Raw genomic sequence first — 21,747 nt, 5'->3', positions numbered from 1 at the left:
TGGACGTGTATTTATTATCATAAATGGCTGTTATGAATGAGGTCTGATGCCTATAGTGCCTCAAGTGTCAGTACACGGCGATGACTCATTTTTTTGACAGTTGATACTGGATAAACAGTGGTACCTTGACTCTTGTGAGTCAGTTAACTCATATGTCAAAATAATTTTCTGCACTGAAATGGATTAAAATTCATTTAAACTGTTCCATTACCTTACAAAACACAATTTTCCCTGTTGTCATAAAGCAACAACTTTTCAGTTTGATCGATTTCAGTGATGCCAGTGGACAAAAGCGGTAGTGTTTTGCCTTATGGAAGTCTGCGTTTTCCATGAGGACCAGTGCTGCATTTCCCATGAGGACCAGCAAACACCCAAACAGTGTTGTAAAATCATCGCTGAACCAAAAATCAATCCCTGGTCACCTGCAGAATGATTAAACAACATTTCTGTACCCAGTGAATCCAGTTGTGGCTAAACAATAGCATATCTTGGTTAACAACCGTGTGGCTAAAGCCTGAGTTATGCTTCTGCGTTGTGGTGAAGGCGTTGCGACTACGGCGTCAATGAGCATTCGATAGTTCTGCGGCAAGGGAGAGCGTTGCTCTGTAATTCACCGCCAAGCCACTAGAGGGGTGTGTGTGGCGTTGTATTTGAACGGTTTTGGGGGACTCTTGTCGACTTCCTTTTGTTGTCTTCCAGTTACACAACAGTGCCAATGGAGATTGAACGCATGAATGTGGATCTTGAATGAGCTTATCAACATTGAACAACAAATGGTGATCATACAAATGTTGTGGCACAGAAGACGCAGAATACATTTGCGGAGGTTAGCGCAAGAATTTTTGAAATGGGGGTGATTTCCCGCTGAACAACAACAGTCTGAGCGGACCAATCACAGTCCATTTGAGTCACGTCTCCACGCGTTGACGTGACACGAAGTCAGAAGATTGTGGAGATGCACGCCAGGCTACGGCGAAGTGTCGTAAATCGGGTCTGCCTTAGGTCTGCCGCAGAAGCATAACTCAGCCTTTAGCATGGCTAGACCCCCCACCCACGCCCAAACTCGTCAGCGCTGACGAGTCACTCCATCGAGTGAAAGCCGGGCCAATGTTTATTCTTTGTATCCTGGTAGCCTCTGTTTTTTTTCCTCCTCGGACAAAACTTTTTGTCTCTTGTTGGTCTGCCATCTTTGCAGCATTCGTGCGAAAGCGTTCGCATAGACTTCCATCTTTGTAATGAATGGGGAGAGGGGGAAGGGACATATACCGTAAAGCAGTCGGAACATTTGTAGTTTTGTTTTTTGTTGTGTCGCAGGGTTCCTGCCACCGTCCTCAGAGTTAATTAGTGCCGGTGAAAGCGATGCAGACCCCCTCAAGATATAAAAGGTGTCATTCAACTAGTTGTCAGTCGACATATTATCACAAATATTATGAAAATACTTTATAAAGGTTGAAAAATTAGCTAGTTGCTTTAACATTTGAGGCAGGTGTTATAAATGGTATCGTTTGCAAAGACCAAATCTATATGCTGAAATGAAAGCCTGAGTTACACTAAATTAATTTGGAAAAATATCAAAACTTAAAATTGATTGAAGAATTAGACATAGCAGTACCACGATTTAGGGGTTAAATTTAATTTTGTGACCAAGCTTATTACTCAAGTTTCAGTTTTACCATTTACATGAATTGAAATTCCATTTAAAAAAATGACTAAAGAAATATACTAACCAAAGAAATATACAAATTCTTTAGCTTAGATGTCTCCGTGTGCGTCTGGGCATGAGTCAAAAGCAGCTTCTTGCAAGGGTTCTCAATTTGTATTTCTGTGAGTGTCCTGATCAAGTGGCATCAGTTGGTGGCTCTTTTTGCCTCCATTCTCTCCCCACACATTTTGCTCATGCAGAAATATACCTGAAGCTCACTTGTTTTTTATTTTATTTTTTATTTTTATTTTTTTATCATTAGTATTATTATTTTTTTTTACGTCAACAGGAGCTCTACTTGGTTGCTCAGACCGAAGTTGCAGATGTGTACAAGAGGACGGCAGGGTAACTAACAAGACGACTGCATTAACCTTTGCCTGGTGCGTAAGGGAGGGCATAAACGGGCCGGCCCAGTTCAAGGAACTTCCCATAATCAGGCTCCTGTCACTGCTGTTTCCAGGAGATTAATTCAGCCGGTTTCAATTCTGTCTGCCTCTTCCTCGTTGCTTCAACCTTAGGTGTGCATGTCAGCCTGCTTAAGGCGCGTGCACATCGCGACGAGTCAATTGAACTCAGGGTTAGCTGAGGGACAGATGGCCTAGGCCACGGGAATATCCTTCCACTCTTGCACAAATGAAGGTGTCAGAAATATGAAGAAGGGAAATAAAGTGCATACCTCCAGCAAGGCCTGATTTCTTCAGTGGCTTCTTAAAAGTTGAATCGACAGACAATAGACATAGTTTTTGACCCAGACATGCGCTAAAGTGGAACAAACTTAATTTGAATCAGTGCCATAATCAGGATCGTAACACTCCATCTATTGAAACCTGCGTCTTTCTTCACAATTACACCATGTTTTTGTGTTTCATTGACATATAATACATACAGTATATACTGTTCCTGTATGTATGGAGCCACAAAACCCCATATATGGTCCCAGTTTTTTAGTTGCAGCATGTCAGAAGCTAGATGGGGAAGAATGGCAGTCACTTGAAGTGAGACCGAAACAAAATCCAAACAATTCATCTTACTTCTACAATTAGAATAGAATAGACTTTGTGATTGACATTTATCATTATACACAGTACAATTAGATTAAAAGTAGCAACTCCCTTGTGGTGCATCGCACAATGAAATAACGTCATAAATCAACAAAATACAATCAAATTATCTAAACAATAAGGCAGTGTATAATTGTAAAAGAGGTAGAGTGTTGATGTTAAAATAATATCTCCTGCCTTATGGACTTATATTAAGTCTTTTTTCCCCCTTTTTTCAAATTTTTCAATCTACCACTTTACACTTATTACACTTATTATATACAGTGCCTTGCAAAAGTATTCGGCCCCCTTGAACCTTGCAACCTTTCGTCACATTTCAGGCTTCAAACATAAAGATATAAAATGTTAATTTTTTGTCAAGAATCAACAACAAATGGGACACAATCGTGAAGTGGAACAAAATTTATTGGATAATTTAAACTTTTTTAACAAATAAAAAACTGAAAAGTGGGGCGTGCAATATTATTCGGCCCCCTTGCGTTAATACTTTGTAGTGCCACCTTTTGCTCTAATTACAGCTGCAAGTCGCTTGGGGTATGTTTCTATCAGTTTTGCACATCGAGAGACTGACATTCTTGCCCATTCTTCCTTGCAAAACAGCTCGAGCTCAGTGAAGTTGGATGGAGAGTGTTTGTGAACAGCAGTCTTCAGCTCTTTCCACAGATTCTCGATTGGATTCAGGTCTGGACTTTGACTTGGCCATTCTAACACCTGGATACGTTTATTTTTGAACCATTCCATTGTAGATTTGGCTTTATGTTTTGGATCATTGTCCTGTTGGAAGATAAATCTCCGTCCCAGTCTCAGGTCTTGTGCAGATACAAACAGGTTTTCTTCCAGAATGTTCCTGTATTTGGCTGCATCCATCTTCCCGTCAATTTTAACCATCTTCCCTGTCCCTGCTGAAGAAAAGCAGGCCCAAACCATGATGCTGCCACCACCATGTTTGACAGTGGGGATGGTGTGTTCAGGGTGATGAGCTGTGTTGCTTTTACGCCAAACATATTGTTTTGCATTGTGGCCAAAAAGTTCAATTTTGGTTTCATCTGACCAGAGCACCTTCTTCCACATGTTTGGTGTGTCTCCCAGGTGGCTTGTGGCAAACTTTAAACGAGACTTTTTATGGATATCTTTGAGAAATGGCTTTCTTCTTGCCACTCTTCCATAAAGGCCAGATTTGTGCAGTGTACGACTGATTGTTGTCCTATGGACAGACTCTCCCACCTCAGCTGTAGAGCTCTGCAGTTCATTCAGAGTGATCATGGGCCTCTTGGCTGCATCTCTGATCAGTTTTCTCCTTGTTTGAGAAGAAAGTTTGGAAGGACGGCCGGGTCTTGGTAGATTTGCAGTGGTCTGATGCTCCTTCCATTTCAATATGATGGCTTGCACAGTGCTCCTTGAGATGTTTAAAGCTTGGGAAATCTTTTTGTATCCAAATCCGGCTTTAAACTTCTCCACAACAGTATCTCGGACCTGCCTGGTGTGTTCCTTGGTTTTCATAATGCTCTCTGCACTTTAAACAGAACCCTGAGACTATCACAGAGCAGGTGCATTTATACGGAGACTTGATTACACACAGGTGGATTCTATTTATCATCATCGGTCATTTAGGACAACATTGGATCATTCAGAGATCCTCACTGAACTTCTGGAGTGAGTTTGCTGCACTGAAAGTGAAGGGGCCGAATAATATTGCACGCCCCACTTTTCAGTTTTTTATTTGTTAAAAAAGTTTAAATTATCCAATAAATGTTGTTCCACTTCACGATTGTGTCCCACTTGTTGTTGATTCTTGACAAAAAAATTAAATTTCATATCTTTATGTTTGAAGCCTGAAATGTGGCGAAAGGTTGCAAGATTCAAGGGGGCCGAATACTTTTGCAAGGCACTGTATATATATATAGCATGTATCACCGAGCGTGAATGGCCGCAGCCGGACTTTTTGGGGGATTTTATGGGTGAAACATGGTAATATAACAAGGGTCGCGATGCAGAAATCGCAGACATCAAGGACTAGTCGAGATTTTCTTTTCCAAATATTTACCCTTTTAGAAGTTTTTTTTTCTTTCTTTTCTTTCTTTCTTTGTTTGGATCGATTATATATCATCTAAAATATCGGGGAAAATGTGACAGTAACAAAAAAAAAAATACAATAAACAATAGTCATGATGTAGATATCCGTGACCTATTTACAGACACTATTTTTTTTTCGTTGTGATGTAATTTGTTTATAAATTTAAAATATGGGAGTGATTTTTTTTTTTTTAACTAAATATTAGACATCAATGAATGATTCTTAACTAAAAATGATAGACATTTCAAATAATAAGTATAATTACTTACCTTCTTTTTATGGCTGGGTTGAAACAAAAGCGGTTGCGCGGTGTCTGTAAACAGGGGTCTCCAGGCCGAAAGTGTAACTGTAGCCTGTGTTAAGCATGTGCACGGCAAACATACTCTTATGAGCACAAACATAATGCAATGAGTGTTTGGCGCTTGAACAGAAAATGGCAAATGTGATAATTTGCTGTAAGTAGACAGTCCTAAGTGGGTTAGAAAAGTGTTTTTGCCAAGCATAGACTTGGCGGAGACGTGGACATGCACAGGCGCATGTTCGAGTGTTTGACCCGAACACTCTATGTACTAGCTTTGTGTGCTCATTAGGGCATTGGTGGAGTTCGCATGGGGTAGAAAAGTATTTTAAATGAACACCACAAACTCCGTATTGTACCTTTAATCTGAAACTACAGTCAATTCACATGGAATTTTTTACAATTCTTTCTTTTTAAACAATTTTTAGATACAATTGTCACAATTCTTATTTAACTACAGTGTTCTACATATTTGAGTACAGTGTTAATGTTCAAGCTTTGTCTTACAACGGCAACAAATAAATCCTCAGCTTTATTTTGTGATGAATACTTTGGATTTCTACACAGCTGTATTTCACAGTTGGCCAAATGATATATATTTTGGGGTGGTACTTTCATTCATTTATTGTCTGAGCTGCTTATCCTCACGAGCGTCAATCAACTCTCAAACGTCATTGACAAGCTCCTCGGCTGAGGTTAACAAGATGCTCAGCAGTCTTCCCGTCCTAAATGCAGATTGTAGCTTTTTGCATTAGCATCCAGCCAACAACAAAGTGGAGCTTATTCTCGGTTCCATTAAAGCGAGTGTTGAACACCACATTCCAGAAGAGCTGACGGCCAGCTCCCTTGTTGTTGTGACCAGGAGCCTCTCACGGCACGTCGCTAATGAAGCGGTGAGACGACGGCGCTAAGGAGCGTCTGATGCAGAGGGACAGTGACAGAGACGTAGGGGCCCGCCGTTAGTTACCTGTAATAGCCCGGGATGACGACGCGCGCCCCGGCACCGGCCTGACAGATGTCGGCGTTCTTCTGATCATCCATTTTACCAAGCGCCTTGGTAAAAGGTCCCGTGGCATTGATAACACATTTGGCTCTGACATCAAATTCCTGCCCTATGAAAGAAAACAGCATCAATCACCAGGGGCTATTCATCTGCGGCTGCTGACAAGCCGGATTATTAATTTATCAGCGAACGCCCCCCTCTCGCCGTAATAGAGTGGCCCTAGTGTGTCCATGGGAGACTTCCCAGGATTGTAATTAATAGGAAACAGACATACCTAATTTCCCTTTAGCCTGTTGGTGTCACACAGGAGCCCAGTGGCACTGACGGAGGGACTCTTTTGAAAATTGTGTAAGGAAAATGTTTGTTAATGTCGACGTTGAAAAGCTATAGCACCTAATGAGATCGCATATCAAAAAGAGAGCACCAGGACAGCAAATTAGGACAACAAGACAAATGACACTTTGTCATCTTATGATCTGACATGTAGAAAGAGACTGAGAGGGAGAATGAGGCCACAATGTGAAATTGGTGAAACTTTGGATCACCGCTCTCTGCATCTGGTCACTTAAGTGATTTATTTGGTTTAGGTTGTACACTGGAAGCAACCCATATTTTGTTTTAGTACAATTGTTAGGTTTTGTGTTGGGTTTTTCCTAGTGTGACTTGTCTCTGTGATTACCCATTGATTTCACCTGTGTGTGTTCTCCCAGTGTATCCTGCAATCTGCATCCACCTGTGTTACCCAGCTGTTCCTCGTCTCGTTACCCCTTTTCTGCGTGTGTATATAAAGACCCAGTTTCTTGTCACCCCTTGTTGCGTCATTGTCCATGTAAATGTCAATGTCAACGTCTATGTATTGTCAAGGTCAATCGCCACGTTCATGTCAGCATTTTTCCACAGTTCCTCATGTTCCTCGTCCTGCTTCGAAAGTAAGTTTATTAGTTAACCTGACTTTTGTTTGTTAAGAGTTTTTTGACCACCACAGCCTTTGTTTTGTACTTTGTGCCTTTTGTTAGTTATCATTAAAGCCTTTTTGAGTTCTCTGCCACCTGCCTTGCATCTTTGTTTTCCCTGCAATTGGGTCCACACAACCTGCCTGCCCACGCATCACGTGACAGAATGACGCAACCAAATATGGACCCAGCGGGAAACCTCCGATCCACCAGCCTTCCTCCTCACCTGTTTTTGGATTCGGATTTCTCTGAATGTGAAGAAGGCCCTGACTTAATTAACCTTCTTTCCGACAGCGATCCCCACCCAGATTTTGAGTTCATGCCCTTTTTTTTTTCACCCTCTCGGATTTTTTCAGGCCTCCCTCATTCCATGCCACCCAGTCTGTCCATGAACAGTTTCAAAAAGCCCCGTCGTGCTCGTCCACGCCGACGTCGTGGGCTCGTCTTGACGGCTCGGCTTCCCGAGGCTACTGTGCCGGCTCCACACAGTCAAATTCCCACGCCGGCTCCACGCAGTCAAGTTCCCGCGCCGGCTCCATGCAGTCGAGTTCCCGCGCCGGCTCCACGCAGTCAAGTTCCCGCGCCGGCTCCACGCAGTCAGGTTCCCGCGCCGGCTCCACGCAGTCAGGTTCCCGCGCCGGCTCCACGCAGTCAAGTGCCCGCGCCGGCTCCACGCAGTCAAGTGCCCGCGCCGGCTCCACGCAGTCAAGTTCCTCCCGCGCCGGCTCCACGCAGTCAAGTTCCTCCCGCGCCGGCTCCCCGCAGTCAAGTTCCTCCCGCGCCGGCTCCCCGCAGTCAAGTGCCTCCCGCGCCGGCTCCCCGCAGTCAAGTGCCTCCCGCGCCGGCTCCCCGCAGTCAAGTGCCTCCCGCGCCGGCTCCCCGCAGTCAAGTGCCCGCGCCGACTCCACGCAGTCCAGTGCCTGCGCCGACTCCCCGCAGTCCAGTGCCCGCGCCGACTCCACGCAGTCAAGTGCCCGCGCCGACTCCACGCAGTCAAGTGCCCGCGCCGACTCCACGCAGTCCTGTGCCCGGGCCGACTCTCCGCAGTCCTGTGCCCGGGCCGACTGCACCAGCAGACTCCTGCGACCCCGCTGCTGTCCCGCCAGCAGATTCCTGCGACCAAGCTGCTGTCCCGCCAGCAGACGACCAAGCTGCTGTCCCGCCAGCAGACGACCAAGCTGCTGTCCCGCCAGCAGACGACCAAGCTGCTGTCCCGCCAGCAGACGACACCGCTGCTGTCCCGCCAGCAGACGACACAGCTGCTGTCCCGCCAGCAGACGCCGATTCCGACGACACCGCTGCTGTCCCGCCGGCAGACGACACCGCTGCTGTCCCGCCGGCAGACTCCGAAGTTCCTGACCCTCGCCCCGACGATGCTGCTCCCCGTTTCCTGCGAAGGCTTGGCGGCATGGACGAACGAGCACTGCCTCGTCTGGGACGCCCGCCTGACCAGCCCGTGCGGTCGCCCAACGTCTGGCGCCCCGGGCGCCCTCCTGATCGACCCGCGCGGTCGGCCCATGTCTGGCGACCAGGACGCCCGCCTGACTAGCTTTGATGGGCTGTTGTTGCTCCCTCCTCCGGCCCCTTTCTGCCCGCCATGTTTGGGACTTTGTCTTTCCAGGGGACGTCTGGGATCCGTCCCTTGAGGGGGGGGGTACTGTTAGGTTTTGTGTTGGGTTTTTCCTAGTGTGACTTGTCTCTGTGATTACCCATTGATTTCACCTGTGTGTGTTCTCCCAGTGTATCCTGCAAACTGCATCCACCTGTGTTACCCAGCTGTTCCTCGTCTCGTTTCCCCTTGTCTGCGTGTGTATATAAAGACCCAGTTTCTTGTCACCCCTTGTTGCGTCATTGTCAATGTAAATGTCAATGTCAACGTCTATGTATTGTCAAGGTCAATCGCCACGTTCATGTCAGCATTTTTCCACAGTTCCTCATGTTCCTCGTCCTGCTTCGAAAGTAAGTTTATTAGTTAACCTGACTTTTGTTTGTAAAGAGTTTTTTGACCACCACAGCCTTTGTTTTGTACTTTGTGCCTTTTGTTAGTTATCATTAAAGCCTTTTTGAGTTCTCTGCCACCTGCCTTGCATCTTTGTTTTCCCTGCAATTGGGTCCACACAACCTGCCTGCCCACGCATCACGTGACAACAATAAGTGACTGGGAACTGCTGTCCAATCAAATTTCAATCAATTTACATCAATTCAGTTCTCATTGTGGCAACAAAACTTCAAAGAACATTGGTGCAAATTTATGGCTACACTGGTAAATTGTGTTTAGCGCCTTTCCACCTTCAAGGCACTCAAAGTTCTTTGACACACACTCATTTATCTAATGATGACCCAAAACCAGAAGCAACGTGGGGTTCAGTATCTTGCTCAAGGATTCTTAGACTACTACCGTAATTTTCTGAGTATTAGGCGCACCTGACTATAGGCCGCCACCAGTGTTAATAACGGCGTTAGAATATAACAGCGTTACTAACGGCGTTATTTTCTTCAGTAGTGAGTAATCTAATTAATTACTTTTCTCATCTTGGCAACGCCGTTACCGTTACTGAGGCGGGAAAGGCGTGCGTTACTATGTTGGTTGACTGACGCGAGAAATGTCTGAGAAAGACGGACTCACGGAGACGAGAGAGCAGAGCAGGAGAGGGGAGGAGGCAAGGGAGTGTGACACCGTGGCAAACGCAATGCTACTATGCTTGGTGGCTCCAATAATACCTGACGGTAGCAGATAGCCTACAAACTATGCTCACATGATGCTTCGGTAGATATCACATATATACCGAACTAGATGCAAATGACAGACACGGCTGCATTAGCAACATGTATAATAAGTAACTAGATGCGTTAGTAAACAGCCGCCATCTTAAAGCAGTAGACTTCTCAGAAAGGCTCTGTTGTAGAGAATCTTCCTGGCGAACCTAAGTAACTTTTTATCTAAAATGCTCCAAAATTGGCAAAATCTTGACTTAAATCTATCTTTAAATGATGAAATAGTTTTAAAACATACAAAAAACCCTTTAAACTTCACATTGTGTGACCTTTTTTTTTGTTTGTTTGTTTGTTTGTTTTTTTTTGAGGAAAAAAAACATGAAAATTATCCCCAGTTACTTTGCCCAGTAACTAATTACTCTTACATTCAGGTAACTGAGTTAATAACGCAATTACTTTTTGGGAGAAGTAATTTGTAACTGTAATTAATTACTTTTTGAAGATTAATAACACTGGCCGCCACCCACCAAATTTGACACAAAAATGGCATTTGTTCATGGATAAGCCGCACTGGACTATAAGCTGCAGCTGTCCTCACTGTATTATGTTATATTTACACCAAAACACAAATTGGTAAAACTTTATTCGACAGTGGCATCATAAGACTGTCTAAGAACAAATGAACCAACATCAATTCATTTGGCCATCACTGTTCCCAGTCAGTCAGCCAGACAGTCAACCTCTGCTGCCACCTACTGTCAACACTGTTGTCATCCAAATGCCTCCTAGCATGCATTGCAGCGCAACAGATGTAAATAGCAATGAAAATCCATGTTCTTTGCTAATTATTTCTTCAGTTACTGTTCCAGTTGTTTCATTAATTGCTAGCTATGGTATGTGGTAACACTTTATTTGACAGTGGCGCCATAAAACTGTCATAAGACCATCATAAATATGACATTACACTGCCATGATAAATAATGAATGCATATGACAGCTGTCATTTTGTGTCATCCGGCAAATTATATCACTTTTGAATGAATGTAAAAGATCCGAGCTGGAGTAAGTAACATAATTTGGTGGATGATAATTAATGACACCTGTCATAAGCACTCATTAATGACCATGATAGTGTCATGTCATGATTATTATGGCAGTCTTATGACGCCGCCGTAAAATAAAGTGTTACCTCTTAACCCAAACGAATCAACAAATAAGCCGCACTGGACTATAAACCGCAGGTTTCAAAATGAGAGAAAAATCTAGCGGCTTATAGTCCGGAAATTACGGTAAATCTACACTCGGATGGATATTTTTTTTTTCCTTGTAATTTGGATAATATTTTCTTCCTCTCCGCATTATGTTTAAGGTGCTTTTATGAACGCTATGCTCCTGCAAACTACGCCTGTGCAAAATGGAGCAGTCATCGTCCGTGCAGATCACCACCTAACTTTTTGACGTTGTTCGAAGTTCTATGGACATATTCAAGCGTAAAATAAACTCTTCCAGTGGTAAAAAGAGGAGCAGGAAAGCAAGCGTCTGTACCATTTGCCGCCATTGTTATAATGCTGTAATGCCACACAAAAAAAGGCGATGGTGCACCCCATGACGTCACTTTCATTGGCCTTGATTTTTACATGGGTAGCCGGCGACTACACTAGACCAGCTCTTCGGCGTTTAACAAATTGCCTGGCTTGGGTTTGATTGGCGCTTTTTAGGTCTTTACATATCAGCCGTACAACCTAGCTAGATTTTAAAAATTCAAGATGCTCCTTAAAGACCTGCAACATGAGGCAATTACCAGAGATGCAAAAATTTGAAAAATAAGGTCCTAATGAAACCTTTTTTTCAAATTCGTAAAAATAAATGTCAAAATGAATATGTGTATTAATAGCTCTAATATCTAAAACCCTAGCTAAATCCTGTTTTTTTTCTCATGGAAAGAAGAGAGTCTAATCTTTCTTTTGATGGGTTCCCATGTTTATATAGCAATAGAACAGAATTTTCTGTGGGCCTTGCAAAATCAGTCAAAATCCAGTAAAATCACCGGGAGCGAAGGGCCTTGCTCCGGTGAAAATGGCTGGGAGTGAATGAGTTAATAAGGAAAATGGCAGACCTTGACCTTAATTTCTCTCTCTGGATTGTCAATGGATTTAATTCAGTTGTGGAAGTGTACCTAATGAAGTGACGGTTTCGGTCAGGAAACTAGTGAAAGACCAAAAAAAAAAAAAAAAAAATTCCAATCCATTCAATGTAATCCCGTTCCACGCGGCCCCCTCCTCTCCCACATTTAAAGTGAGCTGTCTCCTTCAAGAGGTGTGCTTCCATCTTTTAAAACATCAGGGGGTGGTCATGTATTGAGATCCTGAAGTCATAGTTGTATTTGAAATGATTCAGAATATAATTTCCCCCCCCCACTTAACTGCTTTCTTCTCCCAAAGCCGGACCGATGCATGACATTTCAAAGATAAGTAAGGCCATTTGGAGTTTGCTAATTCCATCTTCTGTTCCTGAAGCGGCTCTCTACACCACATACAAATGCTTATGAAATATTAAAAGCCCCTGCATTAGTTGGCCACCGTGTATTTGCGAACTAGCTTGTGAGTAAGCGACAGCGGGCCCCTGGCATGAGGGCGACAGGGTGGGAAAAGAGGGTCTTTTGTTGGATTTACCTGTGATGGCGTCCCCGCGGTGCGCTCGCCAGAACCCCGTCCTACCCACCCCCCTCGCGATCCACCCGTCTGCCCTCTCCACTAGGTGCACCGCTTCAGTGTAATTGGCAATGGCAGCCCCATACCTGGCAGCAGTGCGGGCGACGGCGAGGTTCATTGGAGCATCGTCGTGTTGTCCTGCAGCGGGGGGACGGGACCGGAGAAGGGGGATGTGAGTCACCCCGAGCCTGTGACTGGTGGTACGGAAGTGTGTCGGAACCGATATGTCACATCTGTCCCTGTCACTTTGCATCAGCGCGATGGCTGCTCTGGCCGCACAAGGAGCGCCACTTAAAGCCACGGCGGCCCTTTGGCCTGAGCGCCGGAGCCCCTCTGACGAGCCTTCCTGACAGCCTTCCTGCAAAAAAGTGGGAAAGAGAAGGTAGGGAATGCTGGAATAAGGAACGGATGCGGCAAATAAAAGATAAGGTACATCTAAGTGACAAGGATTTAAAAAAGAGACATTTACATCATTTAATTTCACTAAAATTAAATGCAATTGACAGTAAATACATTGGTTTCATAAAGTGCAGTAATTTCATACACTGTAGTATTTGCATGCTAAAAATACGCCTTTAAGGGGTGTGGCCTAGTGAATTACACCAGCCGTCTGTGGTTACTTGTGACCTACAACCGCTCTATGTATCTTTTCATGTTCACTTTCGTTTAATAAAATATCTATCCAGGTATCTGTCCTTAAAATACAAAGTCATGTATTTTCTAGTTGGAAATAACAAAATAAATGGCCAAAAAAAGCCCCACATGTGTTTCTTGAAGAAAATAATGAATAAATAACCATTCCCTTATATAGCACTTTTACCACATTCAAGGGACTTTAACCAGAGGTGGGTAGTTACGCATTACATGTACTGGTAAATAGTGTTATACTTGTATAGAGCTTTTCCACCTTTCAAGGTGCTCAAAGCGCTTCACACTACATTGCCATCTACCTACTGGTGATGCAGCACCAGGAGCATTGTGGGGTTCAGTATCTTGCTCAAGGATACTTAGGCAAGTTCATCAGGGCTGAGAATCAAACCCACAACCTCTGGGTTGGGGGACAACTACTCTACCACTGAGCCACGCCATCTCCGTAACATTTACTTGAGTAACTTTTTCAGAGAAATGAACTTCTAAGAGTAGTACTAAGCTATATTTTTACTTGAGTAGATTTGTGAAGAAAAACACTACTCTTACTCCACTACTTCGGGCTACACAAGTGTCGTTACATTTTTCCTCTTTATTCCACATTATTTATTTTTTTTCCGCCAGCGATGCCAAGTAGCTGTAGCAGCTGTAGAAGTAGCAAGTAGCTCTACCGATTTTACCAATGAGACGTTGCAACAATAATCACATGACTCCATTATACCAATCAAGCTTGCCGTTCTATCTTCACGCCAGCTTGTTCAATCATGTGGTGTCTTTAAAACAACGTAAAAAAAAGAAAGTATCTGATATAGAGTGCTTCCCTTAACATGAATCGAAAGCACAGATTTTAACCCTCTCTCACAGTTTTTATGTGGCACCAAATGACCACGGAAAACCAGAGATATCCTTTTCATTTCCAAATAGTAATATGAAGGAACTCTGCACTCTTCAAACTAGTAACTATTATCTCCACCAGAGTGCACTCATGCTCTTTGGACGACTAATGCTTCATTTATGTAATTTTTTTTCTCTTCAATTCAATGATGGTTATGTAATGGGTTATTGTACAGTATCATTATAACAGTTCATATAAATAACGTGCTCAGAAAAAAAATACCATTGTTTAAAAAAAAAATCCAACAAAAATATAAGCAGTTACTCATAACGTTACTCATTATTTACTTATTGACTTAGCCCTATATTGCCGTATGTATCACATTTGATACACCTAAAATTTCATGATTTTGAGACTAATACAGAGTTTTGACATTTCTTTTTGAAAAAAAAAAAAAAAAAAGATGGATGCAAGTCAACACATGCATCTGCAGGTTCCGTGAAAAAAAACAAACAGGATATAGCAAGGGTTATAGATATCTGAGCGCTTATTACACATATTTATTTTGACTTTTCTTTTTACAAATTTGAAGAAAAGGTTTCATTAGGACCTTATTTTTCAAATTTTGGGATTCTCTGATAATTGCTTCATATTGCTGGCATTAAAGGGTTAGACTATTCTTTTCACCAAATACTTTTTTTACTTGAGTACATTTTTTGGACGACTACTTTTACTTGAGTAATATTATTTGGAAGCAAGGATACTCTTACTTCAGTAAAATTTTTGGCTACTCTACCTACTGTGACATCAGGCGGGGACAGGTATTGGAGGGCCGTTACATTCCTTTTCCAGAGCTGAAGAATCAAGTCAAAATGGCTGCCAGCCCAAAGACTACACCTCCCAGCATGCTTCACAACACATCCAGGTGTGGCTGCTTAAGCCACCTAATTGCAGCTGGCCTGGAGGACCATATAAAAGACGACCAGATGAAGCGAAGAGAGAGGCGGAAGGAGATTGACAGAGAGACTTGGAAGAAAGTATTTTGAGAACAGACCTAAGCTGCCATTTTTAAGACATTTTAGTGTTTTGATGAGAACAGACCTATGTTGCCATTTATGAGACATTTTAGTTGATTGTTTGCTTTGTTACTGTTTGTGCCACATTTCGGCCTTTTTCTTTTGGGGAAACCCGCTGTTTTTCTGATTAAATTATTGTTTGGTTGGAAACCTTGGCGTCTCAAGCTCCTTCCTGGCCAGGCCTACTGCGTGTTCGGTCACACTACCTTTGACTTGAACACTGTCTCTTCATTCACCTACTGATGACACTGCATCAATAGCCACGTTTACATGCTGACTTTTATTCATACCGATTCAAATCATTCCGAAAGGAAATTTCACATCAGCTGTTTACATGTCACTTCATCTATTCCGATCCAGTGTTTACATGTGTCTGCCTTTATTCCGAAAGGACGTTTGACAACTGCCGTCTGACATGCGCAGATTAATCAAAACAAAGCGTCACGTTGCAAAACATGGAGATCGATCGTCAGATCAGCAGCTGTTCTAACTTTTCGAGTGGAAACAAAACTTCAGAATGACACGCCGTTCATTTAAAAAGTTGTGTGGGTGCGCTGTGCGTGTGCTTGGAAGCCATGTTGCATGAGACGTTACTTACGTCACCAAGTGACGTCACCACGTCAGTATGGAGCATGTGCAGAAAGAACGCAACCAGACACCATTCCGCTTCCCTGTTTACATGATATAATTTTACTTCTAATCGGTTTGGGAAAAGGAATATTCCACCCCTGTGAATCGGAATGGAATTCCATTCGGTTTGGGCCTGTTCATTCCGAATGAGGTGTTTATATGGAACACATTTATTCGGTTTGAACAAATATTCCGATTGTAATTGGAATATTTGGCTCCATGTAAACGTGGCAAGTGTGATGGATCAGTATCACGTAGGGTTCAGTATTAAGGGTGTGACAAAATATCGAAATGGTGATATATCGTGATACTTTGTATCCCCAAAGGTTATCGATATGCTTCTGCCAAGAATCGAGATATCGTTTTAAAAAGGTGTCAATGTTGGTGTCAACATTGCGTCAACAAGTTGCTACCAAAATCTTCCACCATAATAGTGTCTCAGTTAACTCTAAGGCTGCATTGACGGTGCTCGACGCCCAATCCATTTAGACTAGAAACGTTCGTTCATTCGAAACCAGAGCATTCACATGAATTCTGTCGGATTTTCAAGGCATTTACAGGTCACTTGCTGTTCATTTTAGGACATTTACAGGTCATTTCCTGTTGAGTTTGAGTCACTGCCTATATATTTGGGTGATTCCCAGGTCACTTCCTGTTATGTAACTCGAAATAAACAGGAAGTGACCCATAAAATACCCCAAATTCAACATGAAGTAACTGAAAATCAAAAGGTAAATGACCTTAAATGGCACAAAATTACCTCATTGCCTGGCATTGGCTACCACTGACGACCATAGACGTTCAATCTATTTGAAGTGGGAGGGAGGACAGCGCCTGCCACCCTCCCACTTCAAATGGTTTGGACGTCTACTGGTGATAAACTCATTCCAATTCACAGCAGAAGCTTGTTTTTCTGTTTATTAGTCGTTTTGTAGAATATCCTAGAATGATTTCCTGACCAATGTATCGATAACCGTTGTATCGCCATATCGTCAGATCATCGTTATCGTGAGCTTTGTATCGCAAATCGCATCGTATCGTGAGGTACCAAGAGGTTCCCACTCCTATTCAGTATTTTGCTTAAAGATACTTGTACAGATCAAACACACAGCCTTTAGTTTGGGAGACAACTATTTTACCACTGTTATGCCAGTTGTTTATTAAAAAAACCCCAATCTAAATATTTCCCAAATAAAAGCAGATAATGGTAGACAGAATGCACTCAACAAAAATCTGTCTTCTTCTTTGACATCTTTTCATCATAGCTTTTCCAATACAAAATCATAGATTTGTATACTGTAACTGTTTTGTAAGCAGTTCATAACTTGGAAAGGCTGTGCAAAGCTAAGGTAAATATTGACAAAGCACTATATTTTGGACCATTCTAAAGGATCCTAGAAACTTTGGATCTATTAATTTAAAACATTGCCTATGGGTTTTTGTAAGATAAACACCTGAAGTTCAAATATGGCCAGAGTATGAATTGTTTTTATCATCTGTATGTTTCAAACCTGTCTCTTTGGAGTTAAAAGTTCATGATAAAAAGGCCAATCAATCAAATAAGATCCCTCATAATGATTTTTTCAATACGCTAAACAACTCCTGACGGCAGCCGATCCGCTTGGTCGCAAAATAGCTGTTGGTGGAATCCTTTTAATGAACACGGATTGCTACCGTCAAGATATATGGATGAATTCCTCTTTGGCTCTAAAATAGCATAGATCTATATTCGGAGTCACAAGGTCACAAGTTTTGTAATTTAAATGAAAGGGTCTAAAGGTGACAAATGAGCAAAGCCCAGTTTCATTAGGAAGTGATTCTTATGTACATCTTTGAAGATTTATAGCCAGACAATCCCTCTGTTTGAAAAGTAAAGGGAGAACAGAAATGATTAATCACTTTTAATGTTGGTGTCTGGGGTGACTTTCTTTCTATTTGTTATTGCCAAGGTAGTTCAAGTCCCTCCTTGTTTGGTTGCTCCTTTGCAGGAATGAGGAGGCTCCCTTTTGTGCCCTGATTTATTTTACGTTTGAGTGACTCCAAGCCGGCTAGCTAGTGGGGCTGTGCTGAATGCTACTGCACGCTGGAAGCCATTCGCCCCCACTGCGGGAAATAAATATATAAATTCAAAGCCAAAAGTTAAAAAAAACAAAACAAAAAAAAAAAGAACAACAGGAAAACAACAGATTTAAAGGCCACATTTTAGAATGAATTACATACAAGAGTATGCACCCTGCCATGATGTATTAGGAAGAGCTTAGAATCCTGTTCTTCATCTCTGTAGGGTGAATGTGGCCATTAATGTGGTTAGTGCACACATGCGCGCACACACACAGTGAGTACGGCTTGTGTCTTCTTGGTGATTGCTGAGCTTGCTAATGAGCACACACCGCTCTCTGTCGCAGAACAGGAGCCTTAATATAACATTAAAGTACAGTTGTTTACAACCCTGACAAATATAAATCATTTATAAAATTGCCAAATAGCTTCAAAATCATGGAAAATTAAGCCTTTGACTTGGTTCTTGAATGAGCAGACTCCACACACACACACACACACACACATATATATATATGTATATATATATATATATATATACATATATATATATATCAATATCGATGCCCCCCTTCTCCGCTCCCCCTTAAAAAAGAAAATACCTCAGCCCTACATGTAATTCAGGTTCCAACAGTGGAATCTAACAAAGTAAAAGTACCCGTATTGGCCCGAATGTAAGACGGTGTTTAGAGCTGAAACGAATACTCGAGCAACTCGAGTAACTCGAGTTTTAAAACTGATCCGAGTAATTTTATTGACCTTGAGGAATCGTTTAATTTTGCCAGCTCTAAGCATCACGTTTTGCCCGGACTACTTTTAATGCGGGACAACGTGCTGACGTCACGTGCGTAGAGGAAGAAGCAATAAAAAAAAAAAAAAACATACTGCAGCCGACAGCCGCTACAAACTACGCCGACGGTGCTAAAAACTACGCCCGCATGATGCTAGTGTGGTAGCAGGTAGTGTCCAATGCGTTTCATAGATATCGCATGCATTTAGGACGAGATGCGAAATGACAGACACGGCCGCGTCTGGGCAGCGTTAGTAAACAGCTGCCATCTTTAGGCAGTAGACTTCTCATCACTAATAAATATAACGTTACTGTCACTCGCTCACGTAACGTTAGCCCTTCGAAGGGCTAGGTTTCTATTGATTATGACCACTGTCAATGCGTGGCTAACGTGTCTTACATACAGGCTTTATTTAATCCGTAAAAACAGCGCTGTAGAGTGATGAGGTTTTAAAATTAAAACATAATAAAGCTAACTGCCAGTTTTAGCTCAGTAGTCATTGCTGAATAAAATACCAAGTACCACTGGTCCCTAATGTGCTCCAATACAGCAGGTATCATACATTTATTTTGAACACTACAAAAACTCAAAATCCTATCACTACTTACAGTTTAGACTAACTTATAACTTAACTACGCCGACGGTGCTAAAAACTACGCCCGCATGATGCTAATGTGGTAGCAGGTAGTGTCCGATGCGTCTCATAGATATCGCATGCATTTAGGACTAGATGCGAAATGACAGACTTGGCCGCGTCTGGGCAGCGTTAGTAAACAGCCGCCATCTTTAAGCAGTAGACTTCTCATCGCTAATAAATATAACGTTACTGTCACTCGCTCACGTAACGTTAACCCTTCGGAGGGCTAGGTTTCTATTGATTATGACCACTGTCGATGCGTGGCTAACGTGTCTTACATACAGGCTTTATTTAATCTGTAGAAACACAGCGCTGTAGAGTGATGAAGTTGTAAAATTAAAACATAATAAAGCTAACTGTCAGTTTTAGCTCAGTAGTCATTGCTGAATAAAATACCAAGTACCACTGGTCCCTAATGTGCTCCAATACAGCAGGTATCATACATTTATTTTGAACACTGCAAAAACTCAAAATCCTATCAGTACTTACAGTTTAGACTAACTTAAAATTTAACTAGAACTTAAAAATAGCTTGACACAAATGGAAATTAAATTGAAACATGAGGGAAAAACACGTAGCTTTCAAGTGGTATGTTATCAAGAGTAATTACATTTTTAGGTAAGAAATATGTTTTATTTTAATAAGATCTAGAAGTTTTTTTGAGTGAAAGCAGTGAATTTTTTTTCTAGTCACATCTGAGATGCAATTGTTGGCTGTTTTCAACAATGTACTTTGCAAATAAAGACATTGATTGACTGAAAATGGTTCAATATTGGATTAAATGTCTTTTTTTCTCATGCATATTTATAATTGCTCTTTACCTAAAAAAAAAAAAAAAGTTTTATCCGATTACTCGATTAATCAATAGAATTTTCAGTTGATTACTCGATTATTAAAATATTCGATGGTTGCAGCCCTAACGGTGTTTTTTGCATTGAAATAAGACAGAAAAAGAGGGGGTCGTCTTATATTCGCGGTCTAGACATTATACCCATTCACAACGCGAGGTGGCGCCAGATATCATTGAAGCGATGTTCTGTCATGCAGATCTCAGCTACTCTCAAGTTTAACCAGTTTGCATTATTTTATTGCAATGTTTTTCCTTATTCAGATTTGAATAGACTACAGTTACAGTTAGACTTCACTTTGATGTTAACGCAGCTATTGCAATTTCGTTATTTTATCACAATAGATTGGTTTATTTAAATTTCAAAAACCAGAGCCATTCATTTACGAATGTGATTGCACTTTAGTTTACATATTTAAATGTTCAGATATTAAGATTTGAATGAGGCAAAATAACATGCTTTTTCTCTTAAATATATTGTTATAATCCTTTGTTTCGGATGTACTGTAATTATTTTCTGTATAAAAATTAATTTGGTGTTTTTAAAAAGTCTTTTTTTCAAACTTGAGTCTTGAAAAAGAGGGGGTTCTCTTATAATCAGGGCCGTCTTATATTCGGGCCAATACAGTACTTCATTACTGTAATTAAGTAATTTTTTGTGTATCTCTACTTGAGTACAAATTCAGTGTGAAGTGGTACGTTTTACTTCACTACATTTTATGGCACTTAGCTGTACTTTTTACTCCACTGCTTTTCACATTGTCACCTGCTTTATATATTACTTTTGTTTGTTTTCATTTTTTCTCATTGTGAATTGATAGTTTTGTTTTCATGCCTCCGGGGCAATCGATTAGCCCCGTGCAACTACACAGTGATTGAACACTATAGGCAGCAGCATGAGCACAAGCAAGATTAGGCAGGTGAACAAGATATTGACCAATAAAAAACAACAGTGAGAGCAGCCTGCCTTCGGGTGGGTGCTACACACTCTTGTAGAGTAGGTGGCGGTATGTACCTGATAGCTGCTTGCAATCCGCCATTACGTTTTGGAGTTTTTGAGGTTGTTAACTCATTTGCTCCCAAAACGTATAAATATGTTTTATTTTTAATTGTTTCAGTGTCCGAAACACATATTTACACGTCTTTTACATTTTTTTAAACAAGAGACATCTCTAGGTTCTGATTAACCGTAGCTCCAAAGCACAAAGCTGAAAATCCATTTTAAAGCAATAAAACTGGCCACTGGAGGGCAGTAGCTCATTTGGTAAGACCGTCAACCCGATTTAACGGAACGAATGGCCGGGAGGATGCCCGGGATGCTAGGCGCTGGACGACCGAACAGAACGACCGGGACCACCAGTGCAGCGGACGATGCCGTTGAGTCCGTGCTGGAAAGACTAAAAAGAAATCCATCTTTATGAGATGAGGCGATGAGGGAAAAGTTTACCCCGGCCATCGCGGCCACAACAGGGTCATCAATAGCGTCATCAAATTTTTACATTCTGCACAGTTTTGAATGAATTTTCTGGTTCTTTCTTCGGATATAGACTCAAATCTCTTTTTGTACATATATACTGTATGGCGGAAAACACTGAGAGCCCCAATTTGGCAAATTTCAAAATTGTCCCATATGCATGCGTGATAATTCATTGGAAAGCTTAAAATCTCAATTTTCTGGGGGAAGAAAATTTTTTAACAGGAAGGCATT

The sequence above is a fragment of the Corythoichthys intestinalis genome, chromosome 12 (genome assembly GCF_030265065.1).
Source record: "Corythoichthys intestinalis isolate RoL2023-P3 chromosome 12, ASM3026506v1, whole genome shotgun sequence".
Lineage (NCBI taxonomy): Eukaryota > Metazoa > Chordata > Actinopteri > Syngnathiformes > Syngnathidae > Corythoichthys > Corythoichthys intestinalis.
Note: the sequence above shows the minus strand (reverse complement) of the source record.